Below are 23,814 nucleotides of genomic sequence, written 5' to 3'. Positions count from 1 at the left end.
GGTAAATGGAAGTATCTACAAAAGAGATACTTCAAGAGATGGAATTTTGATCTCCCCCATAACACTTGTAAAATTTTGAAATTTGAAATAATTTTTACGCTTTAGTTCATCTGAAATCAAATACGTTGGATTTACAGTAAAACTAAAGTAGAGGACAAAAATCAATAAAAAATGAAAAGCGAAAACATGTGCAGATACTGTTCCCTTTTACCCGGCCAGTGTAGAATACATGAAGCCATCTTTAAAAAAATAATGAATAAACTATCTATAGAAGACAAAGCAAAACTTTAAAATGGCTGAATCATTTAACTATATACAATCAACTCTCAATAACTCGAAGTCCCAAAAAACCGGCTAAAACGTTCGAATTATTGGTAGTTCGAGTTATAGGAAGTTTCCATAACAGTCTCAAGAGTTTGAATCCGATGAAAACTTCCAGATAAAAAATACTTGAGTTATAAGCCTTCAGTTATCAAGTTTCGACTGTATAGTATAGGAAATTTTTAGATAATATCTAAATTATAGTCACTCTTAACAACCTTCTCTAAGAGTTGAAAGTTAAATAAATTTCCAAATATATATGCAGAAATTAAATAGCAGTATTTCGGAAAGAAGTTACTCCTGAAAACAAAAGAAAGAAAATTAATAAACATAAACATTGTATTTTTACATGCAAAAACGCAAGTATTACCCGGCAATTTCTGAAAATAATTTATCTTGCAATAGCAATGGATCACAGCGCTCTCCATTTACCAATCCCAAAATAAATAAAAATCAGGTCTAATGTGATGAACGTAAGATCAATAAAAAAAATCATAAACGCTTGCGGGAAAAACCCTTCCTCCCATTTCGTATCGGAAAAATGTTGAGGAAACAGCCAAAAGTGTCATACAAAAAAAAATTAAATATTCTTTTTGTAAATGTAAATAAATACTACATCTATTCTTTAATACATTTAATGCTTTAAGCCACATAAAACCATGACTTCTTAGCGGCATTTAGCACCGATAAAAATAAGATATACATCTACAATTGCATTCTTATCTAAAAGATTTATTTTCAATGGAAATAAATATCAACAGAAACAGTGTTCTTATTTCTTCTATAGGAATTATCTTCAGCACGTAAATCGGAAATAACAATAAAGGAAACTTACTTTGTAATGCAACTCATGCTAAACAAAACTAGATATACAAACACTGCTACTCTAGGAAAAATGAATTTTTTATTTTTTCCTTGAAACATATTCGATTATGCTTTAAATAAATTGGAATTTTAATGTGTCACAGTTTTCAATCACATTTTTCATTATAGCAGCGGCTCTCAGTTTAATTAAAAATAAAATAAATTACTTATATTTCTTTCCTTTTAAGTTTGTTGTATAGTTAAACATAAAAACTGGTATTTTTACACACCTATAGGGGAGGGAGGCCCTAAGCGGGTAGGTCCCCCAAAGCGGGCAGGCCTTCGCATGCCCCCCATGGTGTGTAAGCGAAACTGCATACGAATGCCGTGTTTATATGAACATCCGCGAGTTTAATCAGTCCCAGCGAAGGAGTAGTGAAGCGGCATGGCACAATCAGGCTTAAAATTTAAAAAATGATACATTTCTTTAAAAAAATAGGTTTCAAAACTTGTGATTAGTCAAAGACCAGCTTTTTTTTTTTTTTCTTTTTTTTTGATTGTCAGTAATATTAGTTATTCTGACAACGCATCCACCTACACTGTAAAACAATTCCGAAACGTTACTTAGTTTTTCCGTGTAACGTTTCGGAATGTTAATGGTTTTCATACACTTCCTAGAAAAATCAAGTATCATTGTCAAAAAGTTTCCTGAATTGCTACAAGTCGCACTAATACAGACCTTTCACTGTTGTGAAAATTATTTTAAGCTCCCAGTTTAAAGATTAACTGATAGTATTTATAAAATGTATCGGCTTCGGTACGATTGCGACCCGTCCAGACTGATTAAGCTCCTAAAGGGAGCAAATAAGTCTATGGACTGCGCAGCTTTGCAAGAATTGTTGGTGAGTAAAATTCTTGATACTTGAAGGTCATTCCTGCTTAACTTTGGCCGTGTTTGCGATATTTCTTTTGGAACCTTCTTGATAAATTCGGAAGGTGTAAAGCTAGTACAATATTCCCACTTAAGTTTACTCTCTATTCCAGAGACGCGACTGGCTTTTAACGTGAAAAATTCTGAATTTTTCAGGAGGCTTCGAGGATAATTCCAGGAAGGAAATTGAATTTCAGCGGAAAACGTTCTTGGTTTTTGTAAGATACGTTACTGGCGGAAATTAGGCTTATCCAGTGGCGGATGGGACCGGTAGGCAGCCGGGCAAATGCCCGGTGGGCCACCTCTGTTTAGGCCGCATTTAATCTTTCAATTGAATAGTACCAAAAAAAAAGAGATCCTGATTTTTCTTTTCTTTTCATTTGTTCTTACTTAAAAAAGAGAAAGAATGAAAAAACTTACAATAAAATCGATGCAAGAAAAGTTATGGTTACAAAATTTAAAAAAAGAGGAAGAAATAACTCTGTAAACTTGTGCTGTGAGTGATCAGATGTTTTACTGTGTGTCTGTAAATTTATCGGTTGACCGATAAGATAACTTTGTTGCATAGCTGTCCAGGACCTTCTAAGACCCCTGCCTGTAATAATAGTTTGTAGGGGACAATGAACAAGTAAAGGCAGGGTCGTCGCCAGGGGAGGCGTAGAACCGAAGCTGCCAATTTCAATTTAGGGATGAACAAAGTAAAATTTTAAAAAAAAAGGTAAGAAAACGTTCTCAGTATTTAAAAAGAATAAATAGTAGTTACGAAACACAAAGTGGAATTCCCGTGACAAAAAGGATTTTTTCAGCAAAATAATGAAAGAAAATGCAACCCTTGAATATTAAGCAATTAAACCTTTGAATATTATTTAGGAACATCCACTGTTCTTCATTATAATTTACCTAAATAAAGGCAGCTGAAATTATTCGAGACATTCTGATAAATTAAAAAACTGTTTTTTTCAACGAAAAAAGTATTCAGTACATAGTACAAACCCATGACAAGTTTCAACTTAATACAATAAATGAATAGATAAAGAATTGTGGCGGTTTCATAGGGGCTGCCGAATCATGTTTTAAAGAGAGAAAAAAGTTAAAATGCAGTAAGGAAGTTTTAAAATATTGTAATGAATACCAAGCGTTTGAATACATAAAACGAAAATAAAATAAAACTTTATTAAGATATTAGGATATTTAAAGTGAAATAAAGTTGGGAGAAGACCTACGGTGTCACTGAAAAGTACCACATCAGTCCAAAATGTCAAAAGATTATTTTAACGAATCCTTAGCACTTTTATTTCCAACAAATTCAAACATCAGGTTGCAAATTGAAAATTTCACTATGATAAAACCAAAGAACTAAAATGGTTTTGGAAGAGAAATACTGCGGGGAGGTTTTTCCATAGCATTTGTATCAATAATTTAATAAAAAGATAGGGACTTAGCAAAGAATGCGGAAGGTAGAGAGATCCTCGAGCCTTACCTTTCGTTTTACACCTTCAAGGTAGATTAAAAACGCGTTTTAAACTATTATTTTGAAAGAGTGCAGGGGAAGTTTCTAAATAGGAACACAGTCCCATCTCTTATCGCCTACCGTTATCAAAGATGGCCTACATTTTGTATTTAGGACTTCAAATTCGAAAAGCTTCCAGGAGAGCGATCACCCAAATCCTGCAGAAGCGCCTCCACCTCATCTTTATGGATCATTTAAAATTTCGCTTTTAGAACTACAATTTAGAAAATTCTTAGAGGTCATCGAATCTCTCCTCCCCATTGTATCACCAAAGATGGTCTGAAATTTCTTTATTTGTGCTATAATTCCGAAAAGATTTCTAAGAAAAGCCCCTGAACCCCTGGTAACACCAGCGAATATCATCTACGACTGTGTTTTAGAATTCTAATTTCGAAAAATTACCGAAGGAAAAGGTCCCTGAACACCTTCACCCTCTAACACAACCAAAGATCGTCAAAAACTGCGTTTTAAAAGCTAACTTCGAACATTTTTCGTGCCCAACATGCACACCATCATAAAAAAAGGTCGTCTTAAATTTCGTTTCATAGGCTTCAATTCCAAATTATCTCCCGAAAACTCCTCATATTTACGTCATTGAAAATCGACGAAAATAACGTTTTTTAGCTTCAATTTCCAAGAATTATCGGTTCCCTTTTAAATTATTAAAGAAGATCTACAATCCCTTTCTTTTCTTAGATCTCAATTACGAAAAAATTCATGGAGAGCATTCTAGAGCCTCTTTCCCAAATAATACCTAAGATCATCTAGAATGCAATTTTAAGACAACTAATTTTTAAGAAATCCCAGAGGGGGGGGGGGTACACCGGATCTTTGCTCTCATTAACATTGTCAAAGATAGTTTAAAGGCATTCATTGAAATTATACATTTCTCTTTTCGCGCGATATCACGTGAAAAGTTCTCATCAACCGTAATTGCACATAAGACCTTCAGATACTTGGGAGAGGGAGGGGGGTGCAATTTATCGGTAACAAACTTGTTGTAGAACTGCAATTTCAAAAACCATCACCCTCCCCCCAAAGAGAGTCAATTGTCACCTAAATTGGCGCCTTGCGAACTTCAATTGAGAAATTTTTCCGGGAAAGAATTCCTGAACCCCCTCCCTTTTCCCTAGTGTTTCCAAACATTGCTTACGCATACGCTTTAAAGCTCTGATTTTGAAAAAGTTTTGGGGGAATTCTCCAAATGCCCCCCAAGATCATTTAAAAATAATATAACAATACTTTTTGAAGCTACAATTTCGAAAATTTTCCGGAGGAGTGCCCCTGAATCCCCCATCATCTGCACGAATATTACACTTTTATTAAAAAAACACCGCCTTCCCCCCAAAGAGCGTCAACTGTCACCTAAATAGGAGCTTTGGAAACTTCAATTGAGAAATTTTGCCTAGAAAGAATTCCTGCTCTCCGCTTAGTGTTTACAAACACAGCTTACACATACGTTTTAAAACTCTGATTTTTAAAAAGTTTGGGGAGAATTCTCCAAATACTCCCTCCCGCAAACATCAAAATGGGAAGGTTGGGCGCCGCAGATTGGGAGTCATCGATTGGGCGCCAGGAGCATTTGACGCCGAGCACTTTGGACGCCGAGCATTTTGGGCGCCGAACACTTTGGGCACCGGGAACATTGGGTGCTGAGCATATTGGGCGCCGGGCATATTGGGTGCCAGGAACATGGGCCCAATGTGCTTGGCACTCAAAATGCATCAGCACAAATATTACACTTTTTACTATGCAGTTGTTCGTGTTATTGATTTTTTTTCGCTACATTCGTAAACGCAGTTCTCCTAATTTGAATCCTCAAATTCTAATGGTGACTCCCTTCTAAAACGAGAAGATGTATCCGCTCTATCTTTTACATCTGAAAAAATAAATAAAGGGCGGGGGGACCTCCTCCTCTTCAAGGAACAAGTCTTAAGAGGCCGACTGGCCTGAAAATGCCAGAGCCGGTTCATGCTGTCCCATCCGTCACTGGGCTTATCAGCTGTCCATTATTTTTCAGGAACGTTTCTAAATCGTTTTTACAGTGTACAAACTACGATAGTCATTTTGTTTGTTTCTTTTTTTTTTAAATTAAGGTTATAATTATTTAAATAAAAAACGAGCCTTTGTGCAAAGCGGGTCGGGCAAAGCGGATATATGATTTAATCATATATTTATATATAATTTCTTGACGGGCCGTGGTAGCCTGATCGGTAGGGCATTGGACTCGGGGCCGGAGGGGCTCGGGTTCGATCCCCGCTGGACGAAGACCCACCGTCGTCATTAAAGGGGACTGGGCGACGTTAAATATGCTCGTGGTCTCAATGTCCTCCAAGTGAAACGATACCTCTGGGGGTGCTAGTACCAGGTAGCTATTAGCTCTTGGACTAGTTCTAAATTCTCATTAACTGTTCGATCCGGTGATGGTGCTACCATCTATCGGTATATAAAATAATGGAGGCAAGGCACTAGTATGCAGACCTCGACATAAAATACAGTTGAAGTCAGTTGTGACTCTTGAATAGAATAGAAATAATTTCTTGACTCGTATGCTGAATTAGATTTTCTACATCAATAGGATAAATATTACGTTAAATAGTTATTTTTTAGGATGACAGTTAATTACTCTGTTAATTTAATCAGTTATTTCTTTATGTTTTATAAACAAATGTGCTGACTTTAAATTGAATGGATAAATACAACTGTTTTGTACTTTTTTTTTAATATAACGGCAGGTAGCTAGTCAACTGTTTTAATCAGTTATAACTCCATATTTGATTAGCAAATGTGCCAAAGCACAAGCATACCCGCTTTGGGCTCCCTGGTAGGGCAAAGCGGGTTTTCGGAATGTTTGTAAAGTTTGATAATAAATAAATATTGGGTTTTAAATGATACCAAAATCACTTTTTATTTTAAAGTTCAAGAGAGCCCTGATACGAAATAAAACCAAAATTGTTGCGATAAAAATTCAAAAACTACAATTTTCGAGAGTTCTTCGAAAACCTATCCTTCGAAAACCTTTGGACCACTCTCCCCTATAGCGCAACGCTTGCTTTATACAAATATTTTGCCATTTTTTTTTTTTGTGAAAAGTAAACGATGCTATTACTCGATGTCTTTGTTTGAGAGAGATTAACGTGATTCTTATTTTTTATAAGCCCTATTACAAAGTCTGTGATCGTAATGTATTTGTTAGATAATGCTGATGTTGTTCGGATTAAATAAGCAAAATTTAACCTCCTAAGGCATGATTTGTTAGTTGATCATTGCAGTTCCAGGTTGTACTTAAAAAAATTTCATGTTTTATGCTCTTTTCCGAAAAAATTTACATTTTTAAATGCAAAAAAGTCGATGTATTTTCGTCTTTAAAGGTAAAAATGAATTAATATTTATAGAATAGATGATGAAAATATGAAGTTTATCTGTTTTCTTTAAAAGAAACTTTTTCTTTAAAATTACTTGTGTTTTTTTTTTCTTTTTTTTTTTCTTTTTTTTTTTTTTTGTGTGTGTGTTTGTGTGTGTTACAGCTGGGGAAAAAAAGGTGCTACTGCCTCACAAAATGTTCGATATTATATCTCAATGATTTGTATATATAATGATCATATTTACCAACTGATTCAAACTTCAGCCAGAAATACAATTGAACAACGACCTACAATTTGAAACCTTTTTCAACCAATTAGATAACTCAATCTGTGGAATACTGCCTGATGGAGAACCAGAAAAATGGCGAATTTCCATTGTTACTTCTAAGTTCTAAGGTGAGCGTAAAAGTAATATCCCTTTACATTCAAAAAAAAATGTAACTACATTCATTTCGGCTTTCAAAGTCACTCATGTCATATGTTCCAGAGTAGAATACCTAACCATGATACTCTCTACTCACACTGTAGTTCTCTATTCACCCCTCTAATTTTAGATCAAAATCCAAAATCCCATCGAGAGATTTTGATAAATATGTTAACAAGTTTGACTTCCAGATATACTCTGGAATTTGATTATTGTTTCAAAATGAGGAAAATACAAAAAATATACCTTAAACTATTACTTGTGTTAAATTAGATCTCAAATGAAGAATGTGTACTGAAGATTCATCAAGGAAGAACTTTTTGAACTAAAATATAAATGCAAAAGCAGGTATTATTTAAATTAATGCATTTGAAAGTTGTTCTGATGTGCAAAAGGTAGATACTAAGTTGCCAGAATGAAGAATAGTAAATACGGGAGAGGCTTCTAGGAGTAAAGAGGGAGGGAGGATATTTTTGAGACGTCTATTTATGATAAATCTGAAGAATTCAATAGCAACAAAGTATTTAAACTTCACAAAATGTCGCCTATCAAAGTAAAAATCGTTTTCATTGCGATTGCAACACATGCGCAGAGATATATTTTCAAAATAAGCAAAGAAGAAGCAACCATTCGTTTCATCATGGTCTGCCGATAAAACAAAAACATACAAACCAAATTAAAATGAATATATTTTTTCTGTTTGATGCCACATAATTTTCCTATTGCTCATTATTTCACATTTTTTGTTTTACTTTATTTTTTTCCCTTAAAATAATGTCTCGTTTTGTAAAATATTGCTGTCAGCTAGAATACAGGACTTTAGCCGTCCCGTATGGAAGTTCCCCGGGACGCGGAACAGTTTTTCAAAATACGGAACTGTCCCTTGAAATCCGAGACGTCTGGCAACCCTGATACCAATACACTGCAGGGAATTTTCAAATTATATCGATCAAATCTGCTGTGGGCAGGTCAAGGGTAGTAACTGCAAATTTTTCATTGCTCATTTCTTTTGCAATTTTGTCATGTACTGTACGTACAAGCTTTATAGTACAAGCTTGCTTATTTGGTTTCCGATGAAAAAACGTTAAAAAACGTCTACTAATTCTAGCATTTCCCTATTGTTAGTATTGAATCGAAAACGTGTTTCTTCAAATATCTCGAAAACTCATTTCTGTAGATACTGCCGTTTACCTACTCACGGCAGAAATCTCTAGAACTTGTCTTAAATTCATAAATGCATATTCTACATTTAAAAAAAAGGAACCAAGTAAAAAAAATCACTCTCCTTTTTATATACCTATGAGTTAATCTACCCAAACTATTGACTTTATATTTAAGAAGCACATAAAATATCAAATTTTTGTTTAAGAGAGTTATTAATGTACCTTACATCTACTCTTGAAATTAGTGATATATTTTGTAACTTCCATATGAAACTCAAACAATCTCTGTAAATATGTGCATATTATGTGTAGATTATTGTCCGTAAAAATAGCAAACTGTTGAAGTATACATTTTACGCATTATTAGTGTCTTAAAATTATTATTAAGCATGCTTCATGTACCATAAGTATTGCAAAATCAAAACATCATGCTTAAAATCAGACTTCAGTTTTACAAGAGGAGTTGGAAATGTTCGCTTAGCAGTTTAAAAATATATCATTAACTACAGATGTAACAACCACCTGGTGCAGCACCCACGCATTCAACGAATCCAATTATGTTAATACTGTTAGATTAGAACGTTCTAAATTCGCTACATCAGACGTTTCACACAATCGGCATTAGCACCTCTATTGGCCAAAGTTCCCGCTTAGAGCAGCGTTTATGGCGCAGTATAAAATTACCTGAAGAGAAACGGCTCGAGTCAAGTCTGATTTACTCGTAAAAGTGCTTAAACATAAGGTTCGAGTGTTGAGTTGAAATTTCAAGATACTAAGAACTAGATCAATTAATAGTTTAGTTTGTAATTCGAAACATAACTACGAAACAACCAAAACGCAACGGTAAAACTTTTTATCTGCAGATAAAAAATACCATGTAATTATTCTGATGTAAGTGAAAAACTTCTTTCAGAATGAATTATATTGTTTTTCTTTCTTTTTTTCTTAAATTTACTTCCTTTTTTTAATTTTAGAAACCATGCCATATAGGAGTAAATTAAAACTGAAATAATGGAGGCTGAAACTGAAAGCCCGTATAACAATACAAGTAAAATTGAATTTATATGAAATTATTTTTTGTAGCCCGTATAACAATACAAGTAAAATTGGATTCATATCAAATTATTTTTAGTCAGCGGAAAATTTGATGAGGCTTACTTGATGCTTTTCTGAAACACTCCTCTAGAGATATTTTAATATTTCTTAAACAAGCGCATTGCGTATATTTGTTTGTGCAATGTATTTTTATTCGAAATCCATGCTCCATCGTTTCTTTAATGCGTAAAATGTTTCATGCCAGATGTTCATGACAAAAAAATTAGTTGCTCTAAGCTGTACTTATTATTGGTAAAAATGTCATTCTCATATAAAATTGTAGAAACATGCATGTATCGAAAAAATAAAACAAATTTATGGAAAACTAAAGTAATATCTATATTCTCAAAATACATTATTTCGACTAGTAAAGGGGACATTTCGATCAGAATGGTCTTTCTCTTTAATTTATAGTAGACTTGGCAAAATTCGTTTCCCAATAAACGTATAGGCTTGAAAGGTTCTTTTAGCAAATTTTTCGTTACTCAATTCCTGAAATAAAATGGATATTTTAGAGGAACGTAATTTTAAACGTAGTATTAGTTTATAAAAAAGAAATTGATAAACATTGCAGCATACATTTATTTCCGGGTACAAGAGAACTATTTTCAAGAGCTTTCCGATGTTAAGCAGCATTAACCATAAATTCAATTTCATTTTTCACTATTTAAACACATAGAAATCAATTTATTTCAAATAGCACAATATTTCTCACTGTGTGTTATTCCGCGCAGTTTTTTACAGTCTGTGTTTCTTTTCAAATCGCCTTACAGTACATGGATGCAATAACTCACAGACGGTTTTAATGTGAATTCCAAATCTACCAGTTGGAGGCAAAGGTGTTATAAACAGAGGTGAAGATATGTACTTGTATTTTGTAATTAGTTTTCTATGAGCAGTGAAGTATCCATTACTCCCTGCATTTCAGTTCAATTTGGCAGTAACAGTTACGTTCATTTCAGTCAAACAGCATCTTATTATGCGAATGCTTAAAAGTGCGAATGATACGTTATTGTCTCTCAGATTGAGGTTGGCACGAAATGAGGCGAACACACCCGTATCATACCCCCCCCCCCACACACACACACACACACTGCTGGCTTTACGGATTACCCTGATAAAGGGTGCGTGAACGTCCTTATATCTTCAATGGAACAGCTCTTAACCACTTACTACTCTAGACACTGTACATTTACGTATGAGACCTACTAGAGTGACGCCTATTGCTTACATAATTTACCAGCCATAAGCCTCTCCCAATCTCGCATCTGCATTCGCTGGAGGGTGCAAACACCCGGGAGAGATTAAGAGTGGCATTCCGGAGTCAGGATTTGTAGATTCCTTGAAAGATTTGCAGATTTTTAAAAGGTTTTGAACCTTGTTTAAAAGAACGTAGGTTCGTTATCTAAAACAAACCTTTAAGCGTAGTCCACAGCCATTCAATCACAATAAAAACTATAAAGTTGACCCCCCTTGTAAGTTGAATACCTGTCTAAGATGACCGCTATTGTGAGGTACATAATTAGTCCTCAATCATATATAGGTAAATTCATTGGGTAAACACACTAAGCAAAAATTACTTCACACTGTAATGATTAGGCTGGCTACAGTATTTTCATGCGCCAGTGACTGATTGGCAAAAGAAATCGTTAGTATATTGCGTTGCGATCGCAATATCCTAAGTTTGAATTCTATTAACTGTACGTGATGAACCAACGGTAAGAATAATAAACTACAAATCTAGCTTCGTAAATGCCTTGGCATGGTAGAGGCAGTAAAATCAACAATAAAAAGGAAAAATAGAGGACATTGAATCTATTTTTGTTTAAGTTACCTAGTTTACTTACGCATCGCTGCTCGTAAAAGACAGAACTTCTCGATAGAACTGGGCCTTAGAGCCAGAACTAACAACTGGAAACTACAAGTCCAATTATTTGCTTAGGAAATGCTGAGACAACGATCTCACGTCAAATGTTTTAACTTCGATGAATGGGAGACATGTTTTACTTGAAACAAGTGTAAGAAACCTGACTTTGTTCAATGCTTTACTTTCAAATGTATCACGTGACTCAAAATATTTCCCTCAAGAATTGAGCTCTTCACTCTCTCCACCTTTTTTGAATGAACTGAACGCGTTCACGGTTCGATAACAGCAGTAGTCGTTGATTGCTTTCCTTTATCTATCAGAACAACCCACTAGATGTCAAGGGTTTCCCCCCATTGCGTTAAAGAGGGCTGTACATAATGATATATATTACATAATGACATGATTCCGTATTTTGCCTATATTTTTATGTCATCTCTCATTTACTTTGCAATCACATTTTACTAGCATGACATTAAATGTGCAACTATCCTAAAACAAATGTACCTCTTATAAATCGTAAGATTTTTTATCAATTTTTGAGGCATTAGTAACTAAGTACTAAATTACATTTCATATAGTATATATTATGAATAAAATTGTTACAGAATGTCAAAAATGAAAGGAACCAGCACTCGAAGAAACTTAATTGAACATTTTTTTTTTTTCCATTTCGTCAAAATCTAAGTTTTTACCCGTAACGCATTTAATACACCTGCGAAAGAAACAAATGTTAATGTTCAAAACAGAATAACAAAATACAATTAAACTATCTTGACTTTGCAATGAACGTGTTCAACATAGTTTAAATTTCTTATATTAAAGAATAAATATTGTAAAATCATGAGAAAAAATAAACATATAGCCAATTCTCAAATCACTATATAAGTTTATAGCTTAACTTTTTCTAAATAACCCAAATGATGTTGATCTAAAAAATACATAAAAAATTCAATTTTGCTACCATTTTTTCCAATTTTAAGAACAAAAATATCATAGGATGGACGAGTAAATTACGAAATTATCATAACGTGTAACCGTAACATGGGCACAAGCTTATTGGCGAGATACGAAATTATCATAACATGGAACCGTAACATGGGTACAAGCCAATTGGCGAGAAAATTCACCATACATCATTTGTAAATATACAGGCGAACCAAAAGACCTCTTAATTTTTCTATTACGGGCAAAGCCGTGCGGGTATCACTAGTTCCTAAATAAATTCATGAATAACATTAGCAAAACCGTAAGTGAAATGTCAGGAGTACAGTTCCAATATATTCTTTCCTTTATTTCTTTGAACATGAGCTAGTTTTATTCATTTTAAGATCGTAGACAATCATTTATTGTTACAAAAAGAATATGATTCTAAAAATGACATGCAAATGACTAATTTAACTAAGCATTTACGTATGAAGGAAAAACAAATTAAATTTCGAGATTTTAAAATTATTGTGGTGATTCATATATAATCTGTCTGAATTAAAAGATTAATTACAACTCGATGCACATATTTTATCAGACAGAAAGTAGTTCTAGTTTGAGAAAAAATTAATTGAACAAGGGATCAAATATACAACTAATTTACTTAACTAGTTTTGTTCTTTTTCTTTTTTTTTCAAAATAATGAGTGATATGAAAAATAATTAAGTAGTCAGAACTTTTTTCGTTTTTCAACTTCGTTCTGTTTTCTTTTAAAGTAAGAAATTCGATTCATCAGTTCGTGCAAAGAATAAAGGAAGTATCTTTTTACTGTTTACCTTAGCTACGCAAATAGAATTGTTTCGTCTTTTTTTTTTCATGTAATACCCACATTCCTTACCGGTTGAAAAATAATAATGAACGTTATTACACTAAAACTTTTTTTCACAAATAAAAATAAAACTATGTTCAATGAAAGTAATACATAATAAGCCTAGGAAAAGTTAAGTAATTGTTTAAATTCTAAAAGAAGTTTTTACGAAAGCGGCAATGTACTGCAAGAAATTTAATTTCGAGTGCTGAAATTGAAGCAGACATGCTTAATTAACTTCGAGGAGCAGCTGTTATGCATTATCAAATCATCAGTTATTAATACTCGTGTTTGTCATTACATCTATTTCTGGTATCTTAAAAATAAGAAATTTCAAGTTTCCAATTGAGTAAAAAACTAAATTAAGTTGAATTATCGTTTCGTAATGCAATATTGCTAGCTGAAAATCGAACGAAGCTTTCCACCATAAAGATCAAGCAATACATTTATTTTATTTATTTTATTTTTTTTTGTGTAAATGTTCTCTAAGCAATTATTCTGCGTTGCGATGTTTGGAATTGAATTACTGAAAAAATACATTACAGTTTAATAAATTAACTTCTAATTCGATAGTCAAAAGTAGGTCTATCTATCGAAAGACAACAGATCTTTTTAATTCCTTTTACAAAAAAGGAAGTATTGTATTCGCGAAAAAATTTTCACTCAAAATTCGGCCTTAATTTGGATTTTGCTCACCCCTTAATGAATGTTAAGTTTTTTTTCGACTCAACCACACGTGGATAAGTGCCTAAGAACGTAGACAGCCGAAATATCCATTTTGACGATTCCCGAGTTAGTTACAACGAGTTTTCTCGTGACGTCTGATGTATGTATGTGTGGATGTGTGGATGTATGTCGCATAACTCAAGAACGGTATGTCCTAGAAAGTTGAAATTTGATACGTAGACTTCTAGTGGGGTCTAGTTGTGCACCTTCCTTTTTGGTTGCATTCGTATGCTCCAAAGAGGGTCCTTTGCCATTTTTTTGGGGGAAATCATTGTTAATTTCGATGCAAACTCACGTGGTGTTATAATTTGGCGGACACTTGGCGATATATAGCCAGTCTTTTGGTCACCAAGTTTTGTCGCCAACTTGGCGACAAATTAGGCATTTTTTTTTTCTTTTTTCTTTTTTTTTTTAAATCTGGTTTCAATTTGGTCACTGTTAGTGATATTTAGAGAGTAAACTATTGAATCATATTAAAACTGCCAATAATGAGAAAATGACATTAAATTGGAGTAAAAGGAAGTCATGTGATAATAATGCTTTTGGTTGCATTCGGGTGTTTCTAAGGGGGTCTTTTGCCCCTTTTTGGGGGGAAATCATTGTCAATTTCCATGTAAACTCAAGTGGTGTTACTATTTGGCGGACACTTATATCGCCAGTCTTTTGGTCGTCAAGTTTTGTCTCCATCTTGGCGACAAATTTGGCAATTTTTCTTTTTTTTTTTTAATCTGGTTTCCCCAAAATTTCCCCCGCTGTTCCTTCCCCTCCTTCAATCTGTTCTTACCTGGATAGTAGACTTAAGTCCCCTCATCAAACCGATAAGGTCTTAATATCACTCGAGGGGAGGAGAAGAGTGGAGGAGTTCATTTAAATCTGGTTTCAATTTGGCCACTGTTGGTGATATTTAGAGAGTAAACTATTGAATCACATTAAAATTGAAAATAATGGGAAAATGACATTAAATTGGAGTAAAAGGAAGCCATGTGAGGCACACATTAGCTCGTTTTACATTGGAGCCCAATAAAACCAGTTCAAGACACTTAAATACTGTATCTACAGATTTTGATTTTGTTTTTGTTTTTTTTGAAAGACAATGATATTTTTCATCTTGTTGCTTTTAAGGTGTAATCGCTTTCACGTAAATCACAAGATTTGGAACACAACAACCTAAGCACGTTCCATATGCAGATTGCTTTTGGACGTTAGGATAAAGAACTCCCATCTTTTCTCTTTGCTCAAGAGTTTGAAAACACTTCCAGTTCAACATTATTGCTGTGGCTATTTGAGAAATGGTAGCCATATTAAGTTTAGCCATAATCTGTCATTAAAGTTAAATGCGCATGTAGTAGCAATTTTATACTTGTTGAACAAAAACAAAAGCGCGGTCCAAAAGTTATGCAAACGAAAATTAATTTCTTTAAAAAAAAATCAAGAAACCTGAGCTGTTTAAGAAAATGAAGAAGTTTATAAAGAAGTCGACAAAACATTTTTTTATATATTAAACGCCTCAAGTATTAAGAATGGAACTTAAAAAAAAAAGAAATGTGTTCTGAATTTTTAACGCGGAATTTCAGAAAGAGTGCCCACCATCCCACAATTTGTCGTATAATCTACAAGTCTTCTAATTTTTGTTCAAATTTAGCCGCTGTATGTACTTGCTTTTATAGATTTCATATTCCTACAGCAAGCTAGTCATAAAAGAGCTAAAAATCAGATTAGAGCGAGTTGCTCATTTTTTTAAATGCATGCATGATAAATTAAACTTGTGTTTTTCATTTTGTGTAACAGTAATGCCATATTTTAGTGACAAATATTTCAGTCTACAGAAGTTTTTAAAGATATTTCAATTCGGCAAAACGTTATGCCCAATGTTTAGTAAAGAGTTACTAAGTGTGATGCTAAAAACGGCTACAATAGAATCTCCTGATATTTTTAAATAGTATTGCAGACTTTTTAAAAAAATCATACTACTTCCCGATTACCTAGTGATAGAAATCCAAAATATTATTTCCGAAAACTCTTTTCTCACCCCCCCCCCCAAAAAAAAAAAAGCCTCAAAATTTTTCAGCGTGTAAAGTCATTTTTATATAATTTGAAAAAACAGTTTAATAAATGTTTCTTAAATTGATTAAAGTTCAAAAGAATTCTAAAAAGGCTTTAAAGACACTATTTTAAGCGTGTAACAAATTTTTGTAACAATTTTAAATTATTGACTTTGTGTAACTTTTAAAATATTTTCCGCAAAAGTATTGTCGAAATACATATTTCTATTTATTTTTAAGGAGACACAAATCCTACAGAACCCTTTATATTCAAGCAAATTATCATCAGGCTTCGTTTATCGTGTAAATTATATCTACAACAAGTCTAAAATTGTCATTCGAAATAGTATTTTCAGAAAGCCAAACCTAAATACCTTTTTTCTTCCTACATCGAACACAAACGGTTCGAAACACGCGTAAAATTATTTGACGCGATTTTTTCGCAGCTGATTTATCAAAACATTTTATCCAATAGCAGGAGTAAAATATTATTGAGGCTTAGAAGTAACATCCGATGCAGCTTCAGTTCTTCAGCCTCGACCATGTGAGTTAAACCTTATATACTTTGAGGTGATTTTTCCCAGCAATTTTGCTACTACTTGGTTATGATGTTTTGAAGTTAGCTTGCTTATAAAGTGTTTTAGTGTCACCTTTATTTATTACTGTAAAAGTTTTACGCTGTTTCAAGTTTATCTTTTATTTTTTATTCCTTTTTCAAAATGCTTAATATTTTTTAAGACATTACAGTAAAATCCATGATTTCCTTTAAATGTTTACATTACATTTATACTCACTGGTCAATGAATTAGAAAAGGTGATCCAATAAAATATTAAGAGCAATATTTTATTGGATCACCTTTTGCACTGATAACAGCTCTGATTCGTTTGGGCATCGAATCTAGAAGCTTCTGGCGTGCATTTACATGCAGAGAATAAATACCATGCATTGGCTATGCAGCTTTTTAGATCTTGTAAGTTATATGGAACAGGAGAGTGCTGTCGGATGCGTCTTTCCACCATATCCCACACTTTTCTATGGAGTTAAGATCCGGCCCACGCGGTGGCCAAGGAAGGTGTTAAAAATCAGACTGATGCTCAACGCACCTATTTTCAAGTCTTCTTGCACGATGAATAGTTGCATTATTGTCTAAAGTCTCCGTCGCTATCAGGATAAAAATGCAAAAATGCAGTGTGCACTTGATCTGCCAGCATGTCTAGGTATCGCAAGGCTGTTTGTTTACCCAAGGGGAATACCGGGGTAGAACTTTCATGCCAACAAAACATGCTCCATATCGCGATACTCCCTCCAGACACTTTCACAGTGCACACATTCAAATGCAAATTTTAAAGGTTTCTAATTCATTGGAAACTGAGGTACTTTTTTAAAAATAATTTTGAAAGAGGAGAAAATTAATGAGTCGGTAAAAATGTATACTTGGGGCAAACCTAACCTGGCAGCCTTTGTAATGGTGTGATTGCGTAGCCTTCTCAACATTGAAAAGTTAGCTTTGTCTCAGCTATAGATTATAAGAACGTGCGTTTTTTAATGCAAATTTTGTTCCGTTATTTCATGAATAATATATGCTTAATTATTTATTTGTTATGATGTATTTATTATTATTAAAATTGTATCAAAATTATTATTCAAAGAATGATACTTGTGAAATGATGATGCTTTTAACCCTATTTTAAAGAATAAGTTTCTGCACACTTGAACTGATCAGTTGTTTGCATTACACTTACATTATTTTTTATGAATTTTCTAAAATGAAAAGAAAACGTCTACTGAAACTAAATGATTATAAAGTAAGAAAGCTATTTCTTCTGTAAGAGTTAAAAGATCCGCGCTCCAACTTATTAGATTTCCTTTTCTGCTATTACCCAGGATTGCATGATAATCTCCCATTAATATCCAAGTGAATCATGTTGTTGATTTCACGCACAACATTGCTATTGAAGCTGAAAGAGTAAGCGCTGGAACTGAATGATCTGAACTCATGGGTAAGACATTATAGTTTACAGAAGCGATTCTCAACCGGTAGGGCGGCGGACCAGTCCGCAGAAAAATTTGACCGACCCTCAAAGAATTTTGCTTTTTTGCTCAAAAAAAAAAGTTTATTTTCACAATAATAAATGTACAAATAAATGAAATAACATAAATAAATATAAATAAAATAACAATAATTTGTAACATAATCTAGAAGTGGCGTTTTTTAACATTCATTTTCATAATTCAATATTGTTTTTCACGAATATTCATTTACTTATGTATTTTTTTTTTACTCTTACGCTTTCACTTACAAAAAATTGCCAAGAAAAATTTTCTTTATTTCCTTTTTTATTATTACTTTGTAAGAAAAAAAAGCAAAATGTTTTGACAAGTTTTTAACGGTCAGTAAACGCGAGTGGGCTGCAAAAAAGAGGAAAAAGACTTACCGGTCCGAGAAATTTGGTCAAAAGATTTTTTGCTCGCTCTCGGGTGAAAAAGGTTTGAGAAACGTTGATTTAAAGTATGTTTCATTAAATTAAAATTAAACTTTGAAATGTGAAAAAAATATTTAAAAAGCATTTTAAGCAACTTATTCGTAATTAAGGTGTTCGAAATGAACTCTTATTGCATCAACACTTTCATCGTCAATTTTGCAATTCTAATTTGTAGAGGGTTTATTTTAACGTATTCAATGTTATGTGCGGATCTTTTCACAGCCACGTTTCAAAACATTTGTTTTGTTTTTTCATTAGAAAAAAAATAAATAACCAAGTTTTCAATTATTTTAAACTCCTACTTGTATTTTTTCAGAGAGAAAAATACTGTAATTTAGCTGTAAAGTGTCCCGTACATTGAAATACTATGAAATGACCAAGATAATGATGAGAATAAATTTGAAGTTTATTTTTCTCATTTTACACCCAGATAGGCCAATGAAATTATCAAAATAAAAATACAATAAAAGAGTTAAATATTGTCACTTACGCTATTACATTCAGATGCTGCAAAGAACGTCACACTTAATTAATAGAATTTAATCTATAACTTAATTTTTTGTTGCCCTGCTTAAAATATATTTAACTTACCTCGCTATATGAAAGCAGAATCTTCTTCACTCACTTCGTTTTAATGTACCTACGGTCAAAAATTTAAAAAAAAAAAAAAAAAAAAAAAACTTCAAAGATTTAGTAAACTCAAAATATAGGGTAACGACAGAAAGCAACAAATTGTCGTATCAATATGCGGTTTGCACCTAACACTTCACACGTTCAAAAATAGTAAAAAAATGAAAAAAAAAAAGAAAAAAGGGTACCTACAACTAACAACAGTAAGAAAAAAAACGTCATGCGAGGTGTTAAATCATTTTATTAAACAGAAGCAATACTTTTCATTACTAGAGTTCTATATGCGTAACGTATGTTGCTCGAACCACATCTAAACTTTAATCGGATTCATCCTACGCCCACAAACGATATACACATTGAACTCTGGTAATACAAGTAACTAAAATTAAAAAATTAAAAAAAACCGACTGGGTCGCAATTTTAGAATCAAGAGGGAAAATTGAAATTCCTTTTAAAAGCCTTATATTATTGAAATCAAGTACAAGTATTTTATGAATTAACAAATAAAAACTGGCAGCAGATAAGAATTTTAAATCATTGATTTTAATTTCTTTGTCGGGCAACAATGAATTCGTTTACTAATCGCTGAATAAAATCTTAGCAGTATTTAAAATCTTCTTTAAAAAAACGTTATAATTCGAATTCTATATAACATGGAAGTTCCAAAGATTCCATCAGAAGCAGAAAAAAATACCTTTGTTTTGGTACTAAATTTTAAAATGTTTAAATATGTTTCCGCTGCAAAAATCTCAAAAAACCTTTTAGAGGTTTCTAATTAATATATTCCGTAATTAGTGACATCTGAAGACGCAACCTAGCTAAAAACACTCTCGATCAACTCTCCTTTCAAACAAATTTCTTTGTTTCAAAATCAGTTCAACCGTTTAGACGCTAGAGTGCCACAGACAGATACACACACGTCAAACTTATAACCAACCCCCTTCCTTTGTGTGTCAGGAGTTCAAAAGGTATTGATCTCTTCTTTATAACAAGATTAAACACCTTACATAAAGTTATTCTTCGACAATAAAGAGATTGCTTAAAATTGCACTTTTTTTTTTTCTTTTTTTCTTTTTTTTTTACTTTTTTCTCCTTTTTTTATGATGTCATAAAAAGTTCTTGATCCTGTGAAGTACTATAGCGCAAACAGCATATTTATACGAAAATTTGTTGTTTTGCAATGAAGTTTTAAAATGCTTCAAGGACTTTTCGGACACTGTATTTATGAAATATAATTATACCTGATCAAATTTGAACTACTGTTCTTAAAATATTTCTAATAATAACTTAATATTAACCATTTAAAACTGACTCATTCTTTTCTCGAAGTCTAGGTAAAACGTAACTAGTTTATGTGAAGTAAAACTCAAAAGATTAAGCGCGCTCTTATCAAAACTTCCCGGAGCAAAATGCTTAGAAAAGGAGCTTTGTTCTATTCAAAATGTTCCATACGTCGTTCGAAAATCCAAGAGATAAAATAATCCTTTGATTCGTTCATAGCGAATACAGGTTTTCAGAAATTGTTAACATTTAAAACGGTAAAATCTTACCTGCGCCAACAATTTTTTTTCGGTAACTGATATGAAAATAATTACAAAAGTTTTGATATCGTAATTGAATTTCATTTCAACTTTAAGATATTATATACCTAAACCATTCATACTCGATACAATACATCAATGAATATTTTTAAGTTAAACGTAAAGTATACATCTTTAGAAAGGGAAATCTAGTAATAAATATCTAGTATTGATGAGCTCAAACACTAATGTGTGTATATGTGTATTTTGAAACGGATGATATTGTCCATTGCAATGAATGATAGTTTAAAAGTGCATTCGAACACGGGCTCAGATTTACGAATCAACTTGCGACTAAAAAACATAACAATGCGACTAAGAAACATAAATTACATAAATTATGAGTTAGCTCTTAGAAACTTGAATTGACTCTTCTGAAAACAATATGAATATCACATCCTCATTCATATATAACAGCGAATGATCGAGTAACGCTCCTGGCGTCATCAGCAATGAAACTCGCACTACGACATGATAATTTGATAACATTTTTTTGGTAATGTTTGACATGCAGGGAAATGCTTTATTTTGTCAAAACTGAGCTGGATCCGGTCACTTAACTGTTTAACTGGTAAGACTGTCATTTTAGGAGAATGCAAAAACGAAAAAGTGGTCGACGATGAACGCTATCTACTAGAGTTTAGGGTTTATCCACTGGAGTTAGGGTTAAAATTTTAACAATCAAACTATCACCAAACAGGCAATTGCTTCGTTAAAATATGGAAGTAATTTTCACCCATCATACCTTGACGGGTGACTTTCTAATTTGAAAAGAAATATTCAGTTTTACACTTTCTTTCTAAAAGGGAATTTTCTATGAACTAAAAAAAGAAGATTATATTTTAAGTATAGGAAATATGTTTTTTTTTTTTTTTTTTTAACCAGACGGTTTTTGGAGATTTCAGTTCCAAAAGACCAAAAAGGTGATATTTAGTCCATCAGTTTCTTAAAAGGTGTACAAGTTTAATTCTTAAAAAGCACAGCAAAAAGTTAAAAATCTTCTTAATTGTTTAATTAAATTTTCAAGATTAAATGAAACTGACGTTGTCGAACTCGTTATTGTATTCTCAAAATAAGCATTTTTATAATTAAAGTGTTGCTGATATTTTAATTCTTTATAATTCAATTTATTCTTGTAAATTTTGTACAATCTTGTTGTCTTAATATTTTTATTAAGACAATAAGATACATTTAGACAACTGATTTATAATAATCAATTGTCTTAATTTCTTTGGAGTGAAAACGAGAGTTCCTTCAGCAGTATTCGTAAAACTCTTTTGTGCATCTCAATCGCAAATGTATTTCTAACTTCCATTTTCAAGCGCAAAGTTCGTAGTCCTTCCTCAAAGGGTTGAAAATGTTCTTTCACACTATTTTTGCGAGGTTACTGTTTGTTCAATTTCAAATGAACAGCGTAAAACGTCAGGAAAAAGATAATGTGCGGCGTTGGTAACCTTTGAGAAACAATTTGAGGAGCATCGGTGGTGGTTTTGAGGAGCATTTTGAAGTTTTGCGGAGCAGCTAGATATTTTATTTAAAAAAAAATAAAAAAAAATAAACCTCTTATCTAAAATTGTTTTTGAGCTTTGATGATCATTTTAAGCACTAGCCTAAGACTAATTATATTTTTAAACTAATAACACTTTTACCAATTTAACCCAATAACAATGTGTCATGATTTGAGTTAAGGATTTGATTTCCATACTTACATGCCTGTCATAACAAACTAGCTAAATATGATAAAATAAATTTTATATTACTAAAACTTTTGGTAACTCTGGTCAGAATTAAGACCAAATGAGAAATGTGGAGCAAAATAACTTCATTGCGGAGCTGTGGAGTTCCGCTATTTTTGCGGAGCAGTTGGCAAACCTGTAATGTGTTTTTAAGTTTATAACATTTTCCATATTTAGTACATTTTACCCTAACATATACATTGTCTTAATACGTCTAATTTTGTACTGCGAACACACGTACATCGTACTTTCCTAGATAGGTTGATAGGGACATAGATAGTTATATACACACGTACGCACAAACGAGCTCCTTTGTTGTGTGACGCATTGAGATGGTTTTGGGGTTCAACCTCAGATCTCGTGGTTTAGGAACGTATTTCCAGGCGTAATACGGAAGTCTACAAACAAGTAAAAATTGTTAAGATCCTCCCCCGAAATTAAACTCTATCTGCTTTTATAATGATTTTATATATTTTTATGGATGCCAGTGCAGTAATTTATACTATGAAGCATGAATAACATAATTTTTAGCAAACTACCGATATTCCTTTGGGTTTTCACGATAGACTATCTTTTCAATAATGTTTAGTTTGTATTTGTCGTTCTAAGAAAACTCTACTATTCCACGTGCTTATTTCAAATGCTATAATAATCCTTCTTATGCTGATTTGTAATTTTTGAAAATTGCAAGCAATGGATTGCAAACTCAGGGTGTTATGAGCGAAGATTAACTGAAAAGTTAAATTATTGAATTGCACCATTAAAATATTATAAAGATCGGTAACATTTTATCAAAAAGGCACATAATATTACAATTATTAATGATATAGTTAGGGCTAGCGTAACCTGTCAACGTCGAAATGATGTGATTAGGATCTGCGTAGCCTTGACCATGCTACTAGGTTAGGTTTGCCCCGACTGTACTTTCTAAAGATACACTGTTAAAAAAAATGTATTCAAAAATGAAACTCTGAATGTATTCATTTTTTTTTTTTTTTTTTGAATACAATTGATTCAAAAATGAGTAAATGTGGCATCAAATACAAACATACGAGAAATACGAGTCATCATATACGAACATACCCAAGTCATCATATAAGAATACAACGCATTATCAAACACTAATTCATGAATAAAGATGCATACAATCATTTAATACTGCAGCTAACGTTTCAAGAACATGGTTTAATAAATATTCATGTATAAATAGGAAATATAATAAGCGTGACTTCCAAGAATAAAACTCGCGAGCTTCGAACTCTTTTCTTATTGCGCATGCTACGCGTCGCTCAAGAGCGTGAACAAGTGTCGACAATGTTCATACGCTTTCGGCGCGTTTTTCGT

The sequence above is a fragment of the Uloborus diversus genome, chromosome 1, assembly GCF_026930045.1.
Source record: "Uloborus diversus isolate 005 chromosome 1, Udiv.v.3.1, whole genome shotgun sequence".
In the NCBI taxonomy this organism is placed as follows: domain Eukaryota; kingdom Metazoa; phylum Arthropoda; class Arachnida; order Araneae; family Uloboridae; genus Uloborus; species Uloborus diversus.
The sequence above is the reverse complement of the archived record's forward strand: the minus strand, read 5'-3'. Positions refer to the sequence as shown.